The sequence below is a fragment of the Myxine glutinosa genome, chromosome 4 (genome assembly GCF_964187855.1).
Source record: "Myxine glutinosa chromosome 4, kmMyxGlut1.1, whole genome shotgun sequence".
In the NCBI taxonomy this organism is placed as follows: domain Eukaryota; kingdom Metazoa; phylum Chordata; class Myxini; order Myxiniformes; family Myxinidae; genus Myxine; species Myxine glutinosa.
This window is the reverse complement of record NC_136264.1, coordinates 51,433,212-51,451,487: the sequence shown is the minus strand read 5'-3', so window position 1 is coordinate 51,451,487 and position 18,276 is coordinate 51,433,212.

Sequence of the window (18,276 nt, the reverse complement as noted above, 5' to 3'; positions counted from 1 at the left end):
TCCCTACCTGAGACAGGAGATTCCGATGACAACAGTACCGTACCAACAGTACCGTAGGGAACAGTACAAGCCAACCCGGTGACCTTCCATACTTGAATGTGGTGTGTTATATCGTGACGGATAAACCACACGAATACACGGGACCAGAGTTAACACGACTTGTGTATTTCAGCCAACATGGCGGAAACTCAATACCTGTGAGGCAGGTCACATAACCTTCGATCCGCTTGTGTATCATGTGACCACACAAACAACATATTGTCGTGTGACTGCTCTCAGTTAACACCGGGAGAGTCACGAATAGGCAATAGCGAACTTTACTCGGAGGCAATGTTCAAACAGCGGATTTTATTATATGCGGGAGGAATAAAGAGATGGGAGAGGGATGAAGGAAGGGTCTTACCTGTTGAACCCGCCCGCAGTCCCAAAACCTGCAAATATAATAACTCAAACAAAAAAACAGATTTAAAATGTACAGGGAAAAATAACAAAACGATTTATTGCAATAAATACCCGTGACAGGAAAAACGCAACGATAAAACTAAAATCCTATGGGATCCTCCACACCAGACTTAAAACACGGACAAAGGGGAATATAAAAAGAACTTGAAATTATATTATGTGTGAATTTAATTTGGAGGACTTAACTCCTTCGGCTGGGGTATTTCTCCTCAGGAATCGTCTCCGGCCGTTGGCGAGAAAACCTGCACGTCTTTGGGTGCGCGCGCACAAAGCCAGGCCTCACTGCACGGTCTGCTCACTCCAGGCCTGGTGCGCGAAGCGAACGAGCAGGCGTGCGACTCGCTCTTCCAGCCGCGCCTGTCTTCGTCATCCTGGCGCATCAAACTCCTGGCCTCGATGAAGCCTTCCCCATGAACAAAAGACCACCGTCAGAGCAAAGAGCCAATAATAAAACCAAGAAGCGAGAGATGAGGGCAAGAGGAAGGGGTGAGGGCAAGAGGAAGGGGTGAGGGGCAAGAGGAAGAGCGCGAGGGGCAAGAGGAAGAGAGAAAATGTCGGTCCGAGTCATGCTTTTATTCGTCGAGTCGTGACGCCATCCATGCTTTCTCCTCCAATGCCCGCAGGCCACCGCTGCATGTTCAGCTCTCCACCAATCCACACGCAGTCCGCTTCTGACGTCATCGGTCATACCTTGCCAATCAGCGCGCTGCTTCCTCCTTGACCTTCCTTCACCAATCAGCGAGTCCCTTCCTACCCCGGCCTTCCCGTTGATCAACTCCCGCCCAACCACTGTCCTTCTCAGCGTGGCTCTCAGCCTACTCAACCTTCGTGGTGGTGTAGCTGGTGGTGTCCATCAGCAGTGCTCAGAACTGGCTTCCGGTTGGTTTTATGTCGTCGTCGTTAAGTGTCGTTAATGGGCATTTCCGGCGCTACTGTCTATGGTGCGATGCCAAAAGAGATTTTTTTTTTTTTTTGTATACTGAATCGAGGCTCGTGAAAGAGCTAACATTTATTTCACAAACAAATCAACCAGACAAACAAAACACACAAAAAGAGGGAGCGGAAGACAAGATGGGGAGAGAAGGGGAAGCACACAACCACAACATTTGAGAGCAGGGAGAAGTGTGGGAGGGAGAGGGCTTGGGGGCAGGAGGAGGGGGAGGGCGGGGGGGAGAGGTATAAAACACAAGGGGACCGAAATTAGCGGGGGTAGAAAAGATCAAGGTTTTGGATGGGGGAGGATAAGAGATGGTGGTGAACAGCTGTTTTAAAGACCTGGAGGGTGCAGTGGGATTGAAGAGAGTGAGGGAGTTTGTTCCAGAGGTGGGAGAAAAGAGGAACGAAGGAGTGAAGGTGAGCAGAAAGTCTTGATTTTGGCAGTTTAACCATAAGAGGGTTGCAGGCAGATCTTGTGCGACCTGTAGGAATATTTGGGGGACAGAGCCCAGAGAGGGCTGGGGGGGCAAGGCCAGAGAGGAGTCGGTAGAAGACGGAAAGACCACCAAACCTGCCTGCGGTGAGTGAGTGAAAGGCCCTTGGAGTTAGCTTCATCGCGGGAGATTCCAATGATTCTGAATGCTTTGGTTTCAACAGCGTGAAGACGGGCTAGGTGTGAGGCAGGAGCACCAGACCAGAGGGGAGAGCAGTATTCCATAGAGCTGCGGATGAAAGCCTTGTATGTGGTGAGGAGCTCAGGTGTGCCAAGGAAGGACTTCGCACGACGGAGGATGCCCAGTCGGCGACTGGCTTTGGAGGCCAGATTTGAAATGTGGTTTTCCCAGGAAAGATCATGGCAAATAGTGAGACCCAAAAGCTTGAGTGACAGAACTTCTTGGAGAGGATTATTCAGAAAGTGGATGGGAGGGTTTTCCAGTCGGTCTTTTCGGAGAGACATCGTAAGAGTGTGAGATTTATCAGGATTGAAAGACATGTTCCATTTGTTTGCCCAGTCTGTGATTTTGTCCAGGTCTGCAGAGAGTGAGGAGGCTGCAGACTGCCGATCTGAGGGATGAGGTATGGAGCGACAGAGAGTAGAGTCGTCAGCAAAGAGATGGAGAGGATTTTCAAGAGAGTCAGAGAGATCATTGATGAAGACCAGAAAAAGCACAGGGCCCAGAACACTACCTTGGGGAACTCCAGCCTGAACAGGAAGAGGAGATGAGAGAAACCCATTCAGGGCCACACGTTGACTACGACCAGAGAGGAAGTCCGCCAGCCATGCGTGGAGATTTCCATGGATACCAAAGGAGGAGAGTTTGGTGAGCAGAGCAGGGTGCCAGACCGTATCGAAGGCACGTGAAATGTCAAGGGAGACAGCTCTAATTTCCTGTTTGGCGTTGAGGACCTCCATCCATTGTTGAGAAAGCAGAAGCAGCATGTCCAGAGTAGAGTGACCAGGTCTGAAACCAAATTGATGATCAGAGATCAAGCCATTGGAGAAGAGGAAAGATTTCATATCTGAAGCAATGATGGATTCCATGACTTTGGTGATAATTGGGAGAAGGCTGGGAGATAAAGGATAAATCACATGGGGAACGACGTATAAGAGATAATTTATCCGTATTCCCTAAGCTAAATAACATGCTCCGCCCCATCGTGATGGGGACAAAAATACAACTTCATCCGACATTCAGGATAATCAGGTCCTCCACTTATTACATGGTGGTGGTTCTTCTTCTCCACGACAGTCGGAGCATGCTACCTACACAAATCTACCTGGTCCAAAGTCATCTCTACCCCACCGACATAATATTTCCCCCTCTTTCCCAAAGGTTAAACGTTAGTCTTTGTAATAAGGGTCTCGGTGACTATTTAGCTTTGCAACCAATAAACCAAAATATGATCAACGATGTCCATGAATTGGTGTTTGAACCTGTCCAGGATCCCATCAAATCGACTTAATATCACTCGGTTTGTTAAAAAGTCAGATAGGTATCCTGGAGGACATTGATTGTGTATCGAACATTGAGGTGGTTGCTCTGGTTAGAACCGGATGAGGAGTAGGAATATCCGGAAGATTAACATTGTCAAAGTTTTCATCCGAATTCAAATGGGGTTGACGTGCCTGGCAGGACCTAACACATCGTCGAGAATTCCAAAGAGAACCCTTTTTGAGCACAAAAGTATTTGGACCGGCTTTGCGAACATTGTGGCTGTGATAGAGATGATGCCAATTTGTGCTTACAAATTGGTCGATTAGTTCGGACCAATTCACCTTGGTCCAAGGTAGAATGTCTGCATCTGCAACGTCAGTCTGCATTCTCTTTTTTTTTTTTTACCCGTTGCTGCTTTTCTTGAAAAGCACTTCCTAATCATGTGTCAGCTGTTGATGTCTGGATTGGTTTCAGAGCTTCCAACAGATATCGAAGTTTGCGGCCTATCATTATTCCAGCTGGGGCACGCTGTGTTAGAGTGTGTGGTGTTGAGCGGTAAGTCTGGAGAATGGTGTGAACTGCATCTGTGAATGTCTTTCCGTCTGTTAAATGAGCGGCGAGATCTTCCTTGATCACACGGTTTAACTTGCATTGGTGTCGAAGATTTCTCACTGCACATGCTTCACAGTCCCTGATGGTGCTCTTCAATACATCGGTCAACACCTGGCCACCACACCAAATCTCTACGTCAATTTGTCACATGATGCCTCAGTGACCTTTGTGAGCCATGTTCAAAACGTTCCTCTGAAGAGTATCGAGAACGACAGCAGATGACCCTCAGGACACGCAACAGCCGATGAATGCAGAAAGTTTATCCTAGAGTCTGATGTATGATTCAGGCTTTCATTGGATGAAATGGCAGACTTTCTTCAGAGTAGGGTCCCCTGTTGAAGCTTTCTGCAACTCGGCTGCTGTCACAAAATTTTCTAAATGTATCTCCATGATATTTGAGTCCTCAGTCGTTGTCAGTACATCCGGTTACTGTCTTCAAGAAGTTTACTGAGCATATCAGCAACTTGATTTTTGGAACCTGTCACATGCTGGACATCAGTCCACTCCATTTGACACTTAAGAAAGTACAGCACCCAAGGCAATTCCTGAAGTGTCAGAGATGACAATCGGTGTGTTGGGGTCAAAGTGTGGAAGGATCGGGGCACTTGTAATCTTTCTTTTCAAACTCTGAAAGGCTTGCGTTTGTTCGTTGGACCATTCCAATGTGACGTATTTACGCACAGAAAGTGGTTCAGCCACATCAGCATAGTTTTCTACAAACTTGAGGTAGAACTTTGTTGCACCGAGAAACAAGGCAAGTGCTGATGAGGTTTGTGACACTGGAAGTCCATCGATAGCCTGAACATTGGAGTTCAGTGGACGAATACCTACTGCAGAGATATGGTACCCATGTTACTTGTTCTCATCCACAGTTAGAGATGCTGTATAAAGTACTAGAGCAGGGATAATTTAGTTCCCAAATGGCAGCCAATTCATACTTAAGGTGGATATGGTTAAAAAAATTTAAAGAAAATTTGCATTTCCAAAAGTATTTTGTTGTTGGACTCGACAAATATGTTGTTCGGCAGCAGTATAATTAATAACGTCTGTGACAACTGCTAATAATCTTGCTTGAGCAAAGACACCCATCATGTCACTGTACAAAGGAGCACAAACCTTTCACACAAATGCATGGATATATTTTGGTCAAGTCTCAATAAGCCCAGGAATCACTTCCACCAAAATGAGGTAGCTGCCAGTACAAATCTGAAAAGAACATTGGGATGGTTATTCAAAAGCATCTTTTCCAATGTTATGAATCATTAATTAACACCGGGTTTTTTGGGGGGGGGGGTTTAAAGCATTTTTGCCATTCAGGAACATATCTCTTGAACATGATGGCATCAACTACTCAGGAAGCCATGGAAAGTTGACACAAGGTCAAGCTCTGGATTCATTCGATATTCAATAAAGCACTGCTCAAGGCAAGCTGGTTAAAAAGACACTTGGAAAAAAAAATCCTAGTTATGGTTAAGTATGGCAGAAGACTGTTGGACATTTGGAGTTTGATTGCGTTTGACTAAGTATTAATTATTTTAATGTGCTGCCACAATATACATACTTCGGCATGCTACTGAGAGAATACCGAAAACAGTTGTACACATTCTCAAGTGCATCTGGAAATTGTTTTTCCCCCTTTTATTATGATGGCCTGATCATTCGATTTCAAGACGGATGCTCTTCCTTTGTGAGCGATTTGGCCATGTTGGTTATATAAAGAATGAGAATGGCACTCGGTAGATCGCACAGCTCCGCCAGGCTGAACAGTTTGTTTTGTATACATAAAGTCAAGGCTCATGAAAGAGCTAATACACTGAATGGATGAGGATGCAGCAAACAAAAAACAGGATGCAAAATACGCATGCATGGAGTGGGAAGAAAAACCACCGTTTAGGTGGCATGCATGGAGTGGGAAGGATGGATAAAAAAAAAATAATAATAACCACCTTCAGAGGGAAAGAGGGAAAACTGGAAAATTGTAAGGAGGGGGATTTGGGTGGGGTTAACATGGGTAGAAAATATCATGGTTTTGAATTGGGGATGATAGGAGATGGTGATGAACAGCTGTCTTGAAGACATGGATGGAAGAATGAGATTGAAGAGGACTTAGAATGAATGAGTGCATGAGAGCAGTGGTCCTGGATTGAGGTGCTTTCACCAGAAAAGGAGTTGATGGTGGACACTGTGAGCCCTGCAGAAACTTAGGGATTGAGGGGGAAAAGCACGTAAAGAGCTGAGAGTGCAAGCCCAGAAAGGAGGCGGTAGAAGACAGAGACCACAGAGGTCTGTCTGCAGTGGCGAAGTGACAAGCCCATAGACTGAGCATCATGGGAGATTCCGATAATCTTAAAGGCCTTCATTCCCATGACGACAAGCTGAGAAAGATGTGAGGCAGGGGCACCAGCCCAGAGGGGGAGAGCAGTACTCCATCCAGCTGTGGATGAAAGCCTTGTAAGTGGATAGGAATTCAGGTGTGCCAAGGAAGGACTTTGTACGACGGAAAATGCCCAGTTGGCGACTGCTTTTGGAGGCAAAGTTTGAAAAGTGGTTTGTCCAAGAAAGATCATAGCTGATAGTGAGACCCATGAGTTTAAATGACGGAACTTCTTCAAGAGGATTGTTGAGTAAGCAGATATGAGGGTTTGCCAGATGGTCTTTTCGGAGAGAGGGGGTGAGATTTTTTTTACGATTGAAAGACATATTTCCACATTTTTGACCAGCCTGTGATTTTTTTGATTTTTTTTTCAAGGTCTGAAGAGAGGGAAGAGGCTGCAGAGCTTGCCTGTCTGAAGGATGAGGGATGTTACAGCAAAGGATGGAGTCGTCAGCAAATATAAAACAGGATTTTCCAAAGAGTCAAAAAGATCACTGATGAAGACCAGGAATAGGATTGGGCCCAGAACACTGCTACGGGACACTTCAGCCTCGAGTTTACGTTTTCTATCTCACTGATAGACTGGATCTGCATCCGGACTTCATCCAAAATCTAATCAGCTTGTTCTTGTCACCGACCCACTTCATTCACCAAGTTTTCTCATCATCCGTTCACAACGTTTTGAAATATCATGCTGTGCTGTAGAACCCTGACATTTGCGGGGTTTGTGTTCGTGGAAATTGCCGCAAATGTCGAATCCGTGAATGTCAGAGCAATATTTCGATGGGAAAATGGGGTTATGTTCCCAGTACATAATATTTTAAGCACACGAAGCTCATAATTACTGTTTCATTAAAAATGTTTAAGTTTGAATCCTCGAGTTTGAGTTGAAGGCTCGGAGTTTAAGTTTGAAGGATGATACGGTATTCTGTATTGTCTTACGAATATAAAACTTGGAAAAACCGGAAAAATTTGCACCTCCACATCTCCGAAAGTGCTGAATAGAAAAAATTGAGACATGGCTCATTGTAAAGAACTCTCCATGGGGAATAAAATATGTTAATGATGACGTCATCGGTCACGTGGTTCGGCCGCCATTTTGGAAAAACCGAAAAACTTTGCACCTCTATAACTCCGAAAGTCCAGAATAGAAAAAATTGAGACATGGCTCATTGTAAAGAACTCTCCATGGGGAATAACATATGTTAATGATGATGTCATAGGATTTCATAGGATTAATGATGATGTCATAATTCGACAAGTACAAAACTTCATCGGATCAAGATGAAATTTCTTGAGCGCCATGTCGGCATAAACTGGTGGAGAAAAAAATAATAATGATGACGTCATCGGTCGTGTGGTTCGGCCGCCATCTTCGAAAAACTTGATCCAAAATGGCCAATTAAAAAAGTACATTCCGGCAAGTCCTCGGTCTCTGAACGATTTTTCATCTGTCTGTCTGTTTGTTACTTGCCGGAAAAGATTCCGGCAAGTATGTTGATCTGTTCGTTTGTTACTTGCCGGAAAAGATTTCGGCAAGTATGTTGATCTGTTCGTTTGTTACTTGCCGGAAAAAATTTTCCGGCAAGTATGTTGATCTGTTCGTTACTTGCCGGAAAAATTTTCCGGCAAGTATGTTGATCTGTTCGTTTGTTTGTTACTTGCCGGAAAAATTTTTCCGGCAAGTATGTTGGTGCAAGTATGTTGTTGATCTGTATCTGTTCAACAAGTATGTTGTATGTATCAACAACAAGTATGTATCAACAAGTATGTTGATCTGTTCGTTTGTTACTTGCCGGAAAAATTTTTCCGGCAAGTATGTTGATCTGTTCGTTTGTCTGTCTGTTTGTCTGTCTGTCTGTCTGTCTGTCTGTCTGTCTGTCTGTTTGCAGCACTGCGTCTACACCGTTGCACGGCGAATCGCCAAACTTTGCACACATATTGGTCTTGCCCTGGAATAGACTGTGCCCAATTGATGACGTCATCGGTGACGTGGTTCGGCCGCCATCTTGGAAAAACTGAAAAACCTTGCACCTCTATATCTCCGAAAGTACTGAACAGAAAAAATTGAGACATGGCTCATTGTAAAGAACTCTCCATGGGGAATAAAATATGTAAATGATGACGTCATCAGTCACGTGGTTCGGTCGCCATCTTGGAAAAACGGCAAAACGTTGCGCCACTATATCTCCAAAAGTGCTGAACAGAAAAAATTGAGACATGGCTCATTGTAAAGAACTCTCCATGGGGAATAAAATATGTTAATGATGACGTCATATGTCACGTGGTCGGCCGCCATCTTGGAAAAACGGCAAAACTTTGCACCACTATATCTCCAAAAGTGCTGAACAGAAAAAATTGAGACATGGCTCATTGTAAAGAACTCTCCATGGGGAATAAAATATGTTAATGATGACGTCATCAGTCGCGTGGTCGGCCGCCATCTTGGAAAAACCGAAAAACCTAGCACCTCCATATCTCCGAAAGTGCTGAATAGAAAAAATTGAGACATGGCTCATTGTCAAGAACTCTCCATGTGGAATAAAATATGTTAATGATGACGTCATCGGTCACGTGGTGCGGCCGCCATCTTGGAAAAACGGGAAAAAAATACACCTCCATATCTCCGAAAGTGCTGAATAGAAAAAATTGAGACATGGCTCATTGGAAAGAACTCTCCAGGGGGAATAAAATAAGTTAATGATGACGTCATCGGTCACGTGGTTCGGCCGCCATCTTGGAAAATCCGAAAAACGTTGCACCTCTATCTCCAAAAGTGCTGAACAGAAAAAATTGAGACATGGCTCATTGGAAAGAACTCTCCAGGGGGAATAAAATATGTTAATGATGTCGTCATCGGTCACGTGGTTCGGCCGCCATCTTGGAAAATCCGAAAAACGTTGCACCTCTATCTCCAAAAGTGCTGAACAGAAAAAATTGAGACATGGCTCATTGTAAAGAACTCTCCGTGGGGAATAAAATATGTTAATGATGATGTCATCGGTCAGGTGGTTCAGCCGCCATATTTGTCCTAAATGGCCGATAAAAAAGTAAATTCCGGCAAGTCCTCGGTCTCTGACCGATTTTTCATCTGTTTGTCTGTCTGTCTGTCTGTCTGTTTGCAGCACTGCGTCTACACCGTTGCACAGAGAATCGCCAAACTTTGCACACATATTGGTCTTGCCCTGGAATAGACTGTGCCCAATTGATGACGTCATCGGTGACGTGGTTCGGCCACCATCTTGGAAAAACCGAAAAACTTTGCACCTCTATATCTCCGAAAGTACTGTACAGAAAAAATTGAGACATGGCTCATTGTAAAGAACTCTCCATGGGGAATAAAATATGTAAATGATGACGTCATCAGTCACGTGGTTCGGGCGCCATCTTGGAAAAACGGCAAAACGTTGCGCCACTATATCTCCAAAAGTGCTGAACAGAAAAAATTGAGACATGGCTCATTGTAAAGAACTCTCCATGGGGAATAAAATATGTTAATGATGACGTCATATGTCACGTGGTCGGCCGCCATCTTGGAAAAACGGCAAAAATTTGCACCACTATATCTCCAAAAGTGCTGAACAGAAAAAATTGAGACATGGCTCATTGTAAAGAACTCTCCATGGGGAATAAAATATGTTAATGATGACGTCATCAGTCACGTGTTTGGCCACCATCTTGGAAAAACCGAAAAACTTAGCACCTCCATATCTCCGAAAGTGCTGAATAGAAAAAATTGAGACATGGCTCATTGTAAAGAACTCTCCATGGGGAATAAAATATGTTAATGATGATGTCATCGGTCACGTGGTTCGGCCGCCATCTTGGAAAAACCGAAAAACTCTGCACCTCCACATCTCCAAAAGTCCTGAATAGAAAAAATTGAGGTATGGCTCATTGTAAAGAACTCTCAATGGGGAATAAAATATGTTAATGATGACGTCATCGGTCAGGTGGTTCGGCCGCCATATTTGTCCTAAATGGCCGATAAAAAAGTACATTCCGGCAAGTCCTCGGTCTCTGACCGATTTTTCATTACTTGCCGGAAAAGATTCCGGCAAGTATGTTGATCTGTTCGTTTGTTTGTCTGTTTGTCTGTCTGTTTGTCTGTTTGCAGCACTGCGTCTACACCGTTCCACGGAGAATCGCCAAACTTTGCACACATATTGGTCTTGCCCTGGAATAGACTGTGCCCAATTGATGACGTCATCGGTGACGTGGTTCGGCCGCCATCTTGGAAAAACCGAAAAACTTTGCACTTCTATATCTCCGAAAGTACTGAACAGAAAAAATTGAGACATGGCTCATTGTAAAGAACTCTCCATGGGGAATAAAATATGTTAATGATGACATCATCAGTCACGTGGTCGGCCGCCATCTTGGAAAAACCGAAAAACTTTGCACCTCTATATCTCCGAAAGTACTGAACAGAAAAAATTGAGACATGGCTCATTGTAAAGAACTCTCCATGGGGAATAAAATATGTAAATGATGACGTCATCAGTCACGTGGTTCGGGCGCCATCTTGGAAAAACGGCAAAACGTTGCGCCACTATATCTCCAAAAGTGCTGAACAGAAAAAATTGAGACATGGCTCATTGTAAAGAACTCTCCTTGGGGAATAAAATATGTTAATGATGACGTCATATGTCACGTGGTCGGCCGCCATCTTGGAAAAACGGCAAAAATTTGCACCACTATATCTCCAAATGTGCTGAACAGAAAAAATTGAGACATGGCTCATTGTAAAGAACTCTCCATGGGGAATAAAATATGTTAATGATGACGTCATATGTCACGTGGTCGGCCGCCATCTTGGAAAAACGGCAAAACTTTGCACCACTATATCTCCAAAAGTGCTGAACATAAAAAATTGAGACATGGCTCATTGTAAAGAACTCTCCATGGGGAATAAAATATGTTAATGATGATGTCATATGTCACGTGGTCGGCCGCCATCTTGGAAAAACTGCAAAACTTTGCACCACTATATCTCCAAAAGTGCTGAACAGAAAAAAATCAGACATGGCTCATTGTAAAGAACTCTCCATGGGCAATAAAATATGTTAATGATGACGTCATATGTCACGTGGTCGGCCGCCATCTTGGAAAAACCGAAAACTTTTGCACCACTATATCTCCAAAAGTGCTGAATAGAAAAAATTGAGACATGGCTCATTGTAAAGAACTCTCCATGGGGAATAAAATATGTTAATGATGATGCCATCGGTCATGTGGTTCGGCCGCCATCTTGGAAAAACGGCAAAAACTTTGCACCACTATATCTCCAAAAGTGCAGAATGGAAAAAATTGAGACATGGCTCATTGTAAAGAACTCTCCATGGGGAATAAAATATGTTAATGATGACGTCATCAGTCACGTGGTTCGGCCGCCATATTTGTCCTAAATGGCCGATAAAAAGTACATTCCGGCAAGTCCTCGGTCTCTGACCGATTTTTCATCTGTTTGTCTGTCTGTTTGTCTGTCTGTCTGTTTGCAACACTGCGTCTACACCGTTGCACGTAGAATCGCCAAACTTTGCACACATATTGGTCTTGCCCTGGAATAGACTGTGCCCAATTGATGACGTCATCGGTGACGTGGTTCGGCCGCCATCTTGGAAAACCGAAAAAATTTGCACCTCTATATCTCCGAAAGTACTGAACAGAAAAAATTGAGACATGGCTCATTGTAAAGAACTCTCCATGGGGAATAAAATATGTAAATGATGACGTCATCAGTCACGTGGTTCGGTCGCCATCTTGGAAAAACGGCAAAACGTTGCGCCACTATATCTCCAAAAGTGCTGAACAGAAAAAACTGAGACATGGCTCATTGTAAAGAACTCTCCATGGGTAATAAAATATGTTAATGATGACGTCATATGTCACGTGGTCGGCCGCCATCTTGGAAAAACGGCAAAACTTTGCACCACTATATCTCCAAAAGTGCTGAACAGAAAAAATTGAGACATGGCTCATTGTAAAGAACTCTCCATGGGGAATAAAATATGTTAATGATGACGTCATCAGTCACGTGGTCGGCCGCCATCTTGGAAAAACGGCAAAACTTTGCACCACGAAATCTCCAAAAGTGCTGAACAGAAAAAATTGAGACATGGCTCATTGTAAAGAACTCTCCATGGAGAATAAAATATGTTAATGATGATGTCATATGTCACGTGGTCGGCCGCCATCTTGGAAAAACGGCAAAACTTTGCACCACTATATCTTCAAAAGTGCTGAACAGAAAAAATTGAGACATGGCTCATTGTAAAGAACTCTCCATGGGGAATAAAATTTGTTAATGATGACGTCATATGTCACGTGGTTCGGCCGCCATCTTGGAAAAACCGGAAGACTTAGCACCTCTATGTGTCCAAAAGTGCTGAATGGAAAAAATTGAGACATGCCTCATTGTAAAGAACTCTCCATGGGGAATAAAATATGTTAATGATGACGTCATCGGTCACGTGGTTCGGCCACCATATTTGTCCTCAATGGCCAATAAAAAAGTACATTCCGGCAAGTCCTCGGTCTCTGACCGATTTTTCATCTGTTTGTCTGTCTGTCTGTTTGCAGCACTGCGTCTACACCGTTGCACATAGAATCGCCAAACTTTGCACACATATTGGTCTTGCGCTGGAATAGACTGTGCCCAATTGATGACGTCATCGGTGACGTGGTTCGGCCGCCATCTTGGAAAAACCGAAAAACTTTGCACCTCTATATCTCCGAAAGTACTGAACAGAAAAAATTGAGACATGGCTCATTGTAAAGAACTCTCCATGGGGAATAAAATATGTTAATGATGACGTCATCAGTCACGTGGTCGGCCACCATCTTGGAAAAACAGCAAAACTTTGCACCACTATATCTCCAAAAGTGCTGAACAGAAAAAATTGAGACATGGCTCATTGTAAAGAACTCTCCATGGGGAATAAAATATGTTAATGATGACGTCATCAGTCACGTGGTCGGCCGCCATCTTGGAAAAACGGCAAAACTTTGCACCACTATATTTCCAAAAGTGCTGAACAGAAAAAATTGAGACATGGCTCATTGTAAAGAACTCTCCATGGGGAATAAAATATGTTAATGATGACGTCATCGGTCACGTGGTTCAGCCGCCATATTTGTCCTAAATGGCCGATAAAAAAGTACATTCCGGCAAGTCCTCGGTCTCTGACCGATTTTTCATCTGTTTGTCTGTCTGTCTGTTTGTCTGTTTGCAGCACTACGTCTACACCGTTGCACGTAGAATCGCCAAACTTGGCACACATATTGGTCTTGCCCTCTAATGTACTGTGCCCAAATGATGACGTCATCAGTCACGTGGTTCGGCCGCCATCTTGGAAAAACCGAAAATTTTTGCACCTCGATATCTCAAAGTGCTGAACAGAAAAAATTGAGACATGGCTCATTGTGAAGAACTCTCCATGGGGAATAAAACATGTTAATGATGACGTCATCAGTCACGTCGTCGGCCGCCATCTTGGAAAAACGGCAAAACTTTGCACCAATATATCTCCAAAAGTGCTGAACAGAAAAAATTGAGACATGGCTCATTGTAAAGAACTCTCCATGGGGAACAAAATATGTTAATGATGACGTCATCAGTCACGTGGTTCGGCCGCCATCTTGGAAAAACGGGCAAACTTTGCACCACTATATCTCCGAAAGTACTGAACAGAAAAAATTGAGACATGGCTCATTGTAAAGAACTCTCCATGGGGAATAAAACATGTTAATGATGACGTCATCAGTCACGTGGTCGGCCGCCATCTTGGAAAAACGGCAAAACTTTGCACCACTATATCTCCAAAAGTGCTGAACAGAAAAAATTGAGACATGGCTCATTGTAAAGAACTCTCCATGGGGAATAAAATATGTTAATGATGACGTCATATGTCACGTAGTTCGGCCGCCATCTTGGAAAAACCGGAAAACGTTACACCTCCATATCTCCGAAAGTCCTGAATAGAAAAACTTGGGACGTGGCTCAATGTAAAGAACTCTCCATGGGGAATAAAATATGTTAATGATGACGTCATCAGTCACGTGGTTCGGCCGCCATATTTGTCCTAAATGGCCAATAAAAAAGTACATTCCGGCAAGTCCTCGGTCTCTGACCGATTTTTCATCTGTCTGTTTGTCTGTCTGCCTGTTTGCAGCACTGCGTCTACACCGTTGCACATAGAATCACCAAACTTTGCAGACTTATTGGTCTTGCCCTGGAATAGACTGTGCCCAATTTATGACGTCATCAGTCACGTGTTTCGGCCGCCATCTTGGAAAAACCGAAAAACTTTGCACCTCCATATATCCGGAAGTGCTGAATAGAAAAAATTGAGACATGGCTCATTGGAAAGAACTCTCCATGGGGAATAAAATATGTTAATGATGACGTCACCAGTCACGTGGTTCGGCCGCCATCTTGGAAAAACCGAAAAACTTTGCACCTCCATATCTCTGAAAGTGCTGAATTGAAAAAATTGAGACATGGCTCATTGTAAAGAACTCTCCATGGGGAATAAAATATGTTAATGATGACGTCATATGTCACGTGGTCGGCCGCCATCTTGGAAAAACGGCAAAACTTTGCTCCACTATATCTCCAAAGGTGCTGAACAGAAAAAATTGAGACATGGCTCATTGTAAAGAACTCTCCATGGGGAATAAAACATGTTAATGATGACGTCATCGGTCAGGTGGTGCGGCCGCCATCTTGGAAAAACGGAAAAAATTTGCACCTCCATATCTCCGAAAGTGCTGAATAGAAAAAATTGGGACATGGCTCATTGGAAAGAACTCTCCAGGGGGAATAAAATAGGTTAATGATGACGTCATCGGTCACGTGGTTCGGCCGCCATCTTGGAAAATCCGAAAAACGTTGCACCTCTATCTCCGAAAGTGCTGAACAGAAAAAATTGAGACGGCTCATTGTAAAGAACTCTCCGTGGGGAATAAAATGTTAATGATGATGTCATCGGTCAGGTGGTTCAGCCGCCATATTTGTCCTAAATGGCCGATAAAAAAGTAAATTCCGGCAAGTCCTCGGTCTCTGACCGATTTTTCATCTGTCTGTTTGTTTGTCTGCCTGTTTGCAGCACTGCGTCTACACCGTTGCACGTAGAATCACCAAACTTTGCAGACTTATTTGTCTTGCCCTGGAATAGACTGTGCCCAATTGATGACGTCATCGGTCACGTGGTTCGGCCGCCATCTTGGAAAAACCAAAAAACTTTCCACCTCTATATCTCCGAAAGTGCTGAACAGAAAAAATTGAGACATGGCTCATTGTAAAGAACTCTCCCTGGGGAATAAAATATGTTAATGATGACGTCATCAGTCACGTGGTTCGGCCGCCATCTTGGAAAAACCGAAAAACTTTGCACCTCTATATCTCCGAAAGTGCTGAATAGAAAAAATTGAGACATGGCTCATTGTAAAGAACTCTCCATGGGGAATAAAATATGTTAATGATGACATCACAGGTCATTTTTAAATCTAAAAAAACCTCAATTTTCCTCCGATTGACTTGATATTTGAATTGGATTTACATATCGGCTAACTGAATTCAATCACCAACTATTTTTGAAATCAGCATTGGCCAAAAGGTCAACATAGGCCAAAAGTCAACCACCTTTTTTCAAGTTTCTAAAATCCTCAATTTTCATCTGATTGACTTGAAATTTGAAGAGGATTTGCATACCAGGTCACTGAATTCGAACATAAATTATTTTTGAGGTCATCATAGGCCAACAACTTATTTTTGGGATTTCGCAAGTATCATGCTATGCACGACATATTTCTTGTTTATTTATTTATTTTAAATGAAAAAGCATATTTCAATAAGCTTATCGTCAATCATTGCAATTCCAGGATGTACTTTTAGGTGTCCTCATAATAATAATAATAATAATAATAATACATTTATTTTATATAGCGCTTTTCAAGAAGCCCAAAGGCGCTTTGACAGAGTACAAAAAAACAAGTGCAAAAAGACAAAAATCAATAGGTAAATAATCAAAGCAAAAGGAAGGAGAAGGAGAAAAGATAGTCAGGGGTTAAATGCTGTGGGTTAAATGTTGAATGCAGTGTTGAACAGGTGGGTCTTGAGTGATGTTTTGAATGTGGTGAGTGAGGAGGAGTCTCTGATGGTGTGAGGTAGTGAGTTCCAGAGGGTGGGAGCAGCAATGGAGAAGGCCCTGTCCCCCCAGGATCTGAATTTGGTCCGCATGGGGGGGGGGGTTAGGAGGTTGGTACCAGCAGAGCGGAGGTTGTGGGTGGGAGTGTGTCTGGAGAGGAGGTCAGTAAGGTAGGATGGGGCCAGGTTATGGAGGGCTTTGTAGGTCAAGAGGAGGATTTTGTACTGGATTATCTGGGGGATGGGGAGCCAGTGAAGCTTGTAAAGGATGGGGGTGATGTGGTCACGGGTCCGGGAATGGGTGAGTAGACGGGCAGCGGAGTTCTGAATGTATTGGAGTTTATTGGTGATTATTGAGGGCGAACCAAAGAGGAGGCTGTTGCAGTAGTCAAGACGGGAGGTGATGAAGGCGTGGATGAGGGTTTCTGCAGCTGTGGAAGAGAGGGATGGATGGAGACGGGCGATGTTTTTCAGGTGAAAGAAGGCTGTCTTTGTGATCTGTTTAGTGTATTTGTCGAAGGAGAGGGTTTGGTCAAAGATGATGCCAAGATTCCGGATGTGAGGGGAGGTGGATACTGGGAAATCGTCGATGTTGAGGGCAAAGTTATGGGTGGATTTGGTGAGCGTTTTTGGGCCAATGATGATTATTTCAGATTTATCATAGTTAAGTTTGAGGAAGTTGATTTGAAGCCAGGATTTTATTTCAGTGATGCAGTTTGTCAGGATAGAGTGGGTGGCGGTGGAGATGGACTTGGTGGAGATGAAAAGCTGGATGTCATCGGCGAAGCAGTGGAATTGGAGACCATGACGGTGGATTAAGTGACCAAGGGGGGACAGGTACAGGATGAAGAGGAGGGGGCCAAGAACTGAACCTTGGGGGACACCTTGGGGGATGGGAGCAGTGGGGGATTTGCAGTTATTGATGGAGATGAACTGGTGTCTGTCAGAGAGGTATGATTTGATCCAAGAGAGGGCAGTGCCGGTAATGTTAAAGGTGGTTTCAAGTCGGGTGAGGAGGATGGTGTGATTGATGGTGTCAAAGGCGGCGCTGAGGTCGAGGATGAGAATGTTGAGGTTGCCAGCGTCAGAGGAGAGGAGAAGGTCGTTGGTGATTTTGAGGAGAGCAGTTTCAGTACTGTGGTTTGAGCGGAATCCGGATTGGAATGTTTCATACAGGTTATTGGCAGAGAGGTGATGTTTGAGTTGAGTGGCTACAGCGCGTTCCAAAACTTTTGACAGAAAGGGTAGGTTGGAGATGGGTCTGAAGTTGTTTAGGGTGTCAGGGTTGAGTCCAGGTTTTTTCAGAATGGGGGTAACAGCAGCAATTTTGAGGGATGGTAGGACGATGCCTGTAGACAGGGAGGAGTTTATTGTTGCAGTGATAAGTGGAGAGAGAGCAGGAAGGGAGGCCTTGACAAAGCTGGAGGGAATGGGGTCAAGAGTGCAGGTGGCAGTTTTCATTCCTATGAGGAGTTCAGAGAGGTCAGTAGGGGAGACTGGGGAGAACTGAGACAGGGGATGGCAGGATAAGGGCGGGCAGGTGGTTTGAGGGGGAGCAGGTGCGGTGGTGGTTAAGCTGCTGTAGATGTTGTCAATTTTGCTTTGGAAGAATGAAAGGAAGGAGATGCAGTTGTCTACTGTGAATGACTGGGTGGTGGTGTCCAGTGGGCTGAGGAGTTTGTTTTTTGTAGAGAAGAGTGCTTTTGGGTTTCCAGAGCCAGAGTGGATAATTTGAGAGTAGTAGGCGGAGCGGGCATCTTTGTAGTGTTGTAGGTGGTCCTTATCGGCTTGGGAGTGAATTGTGA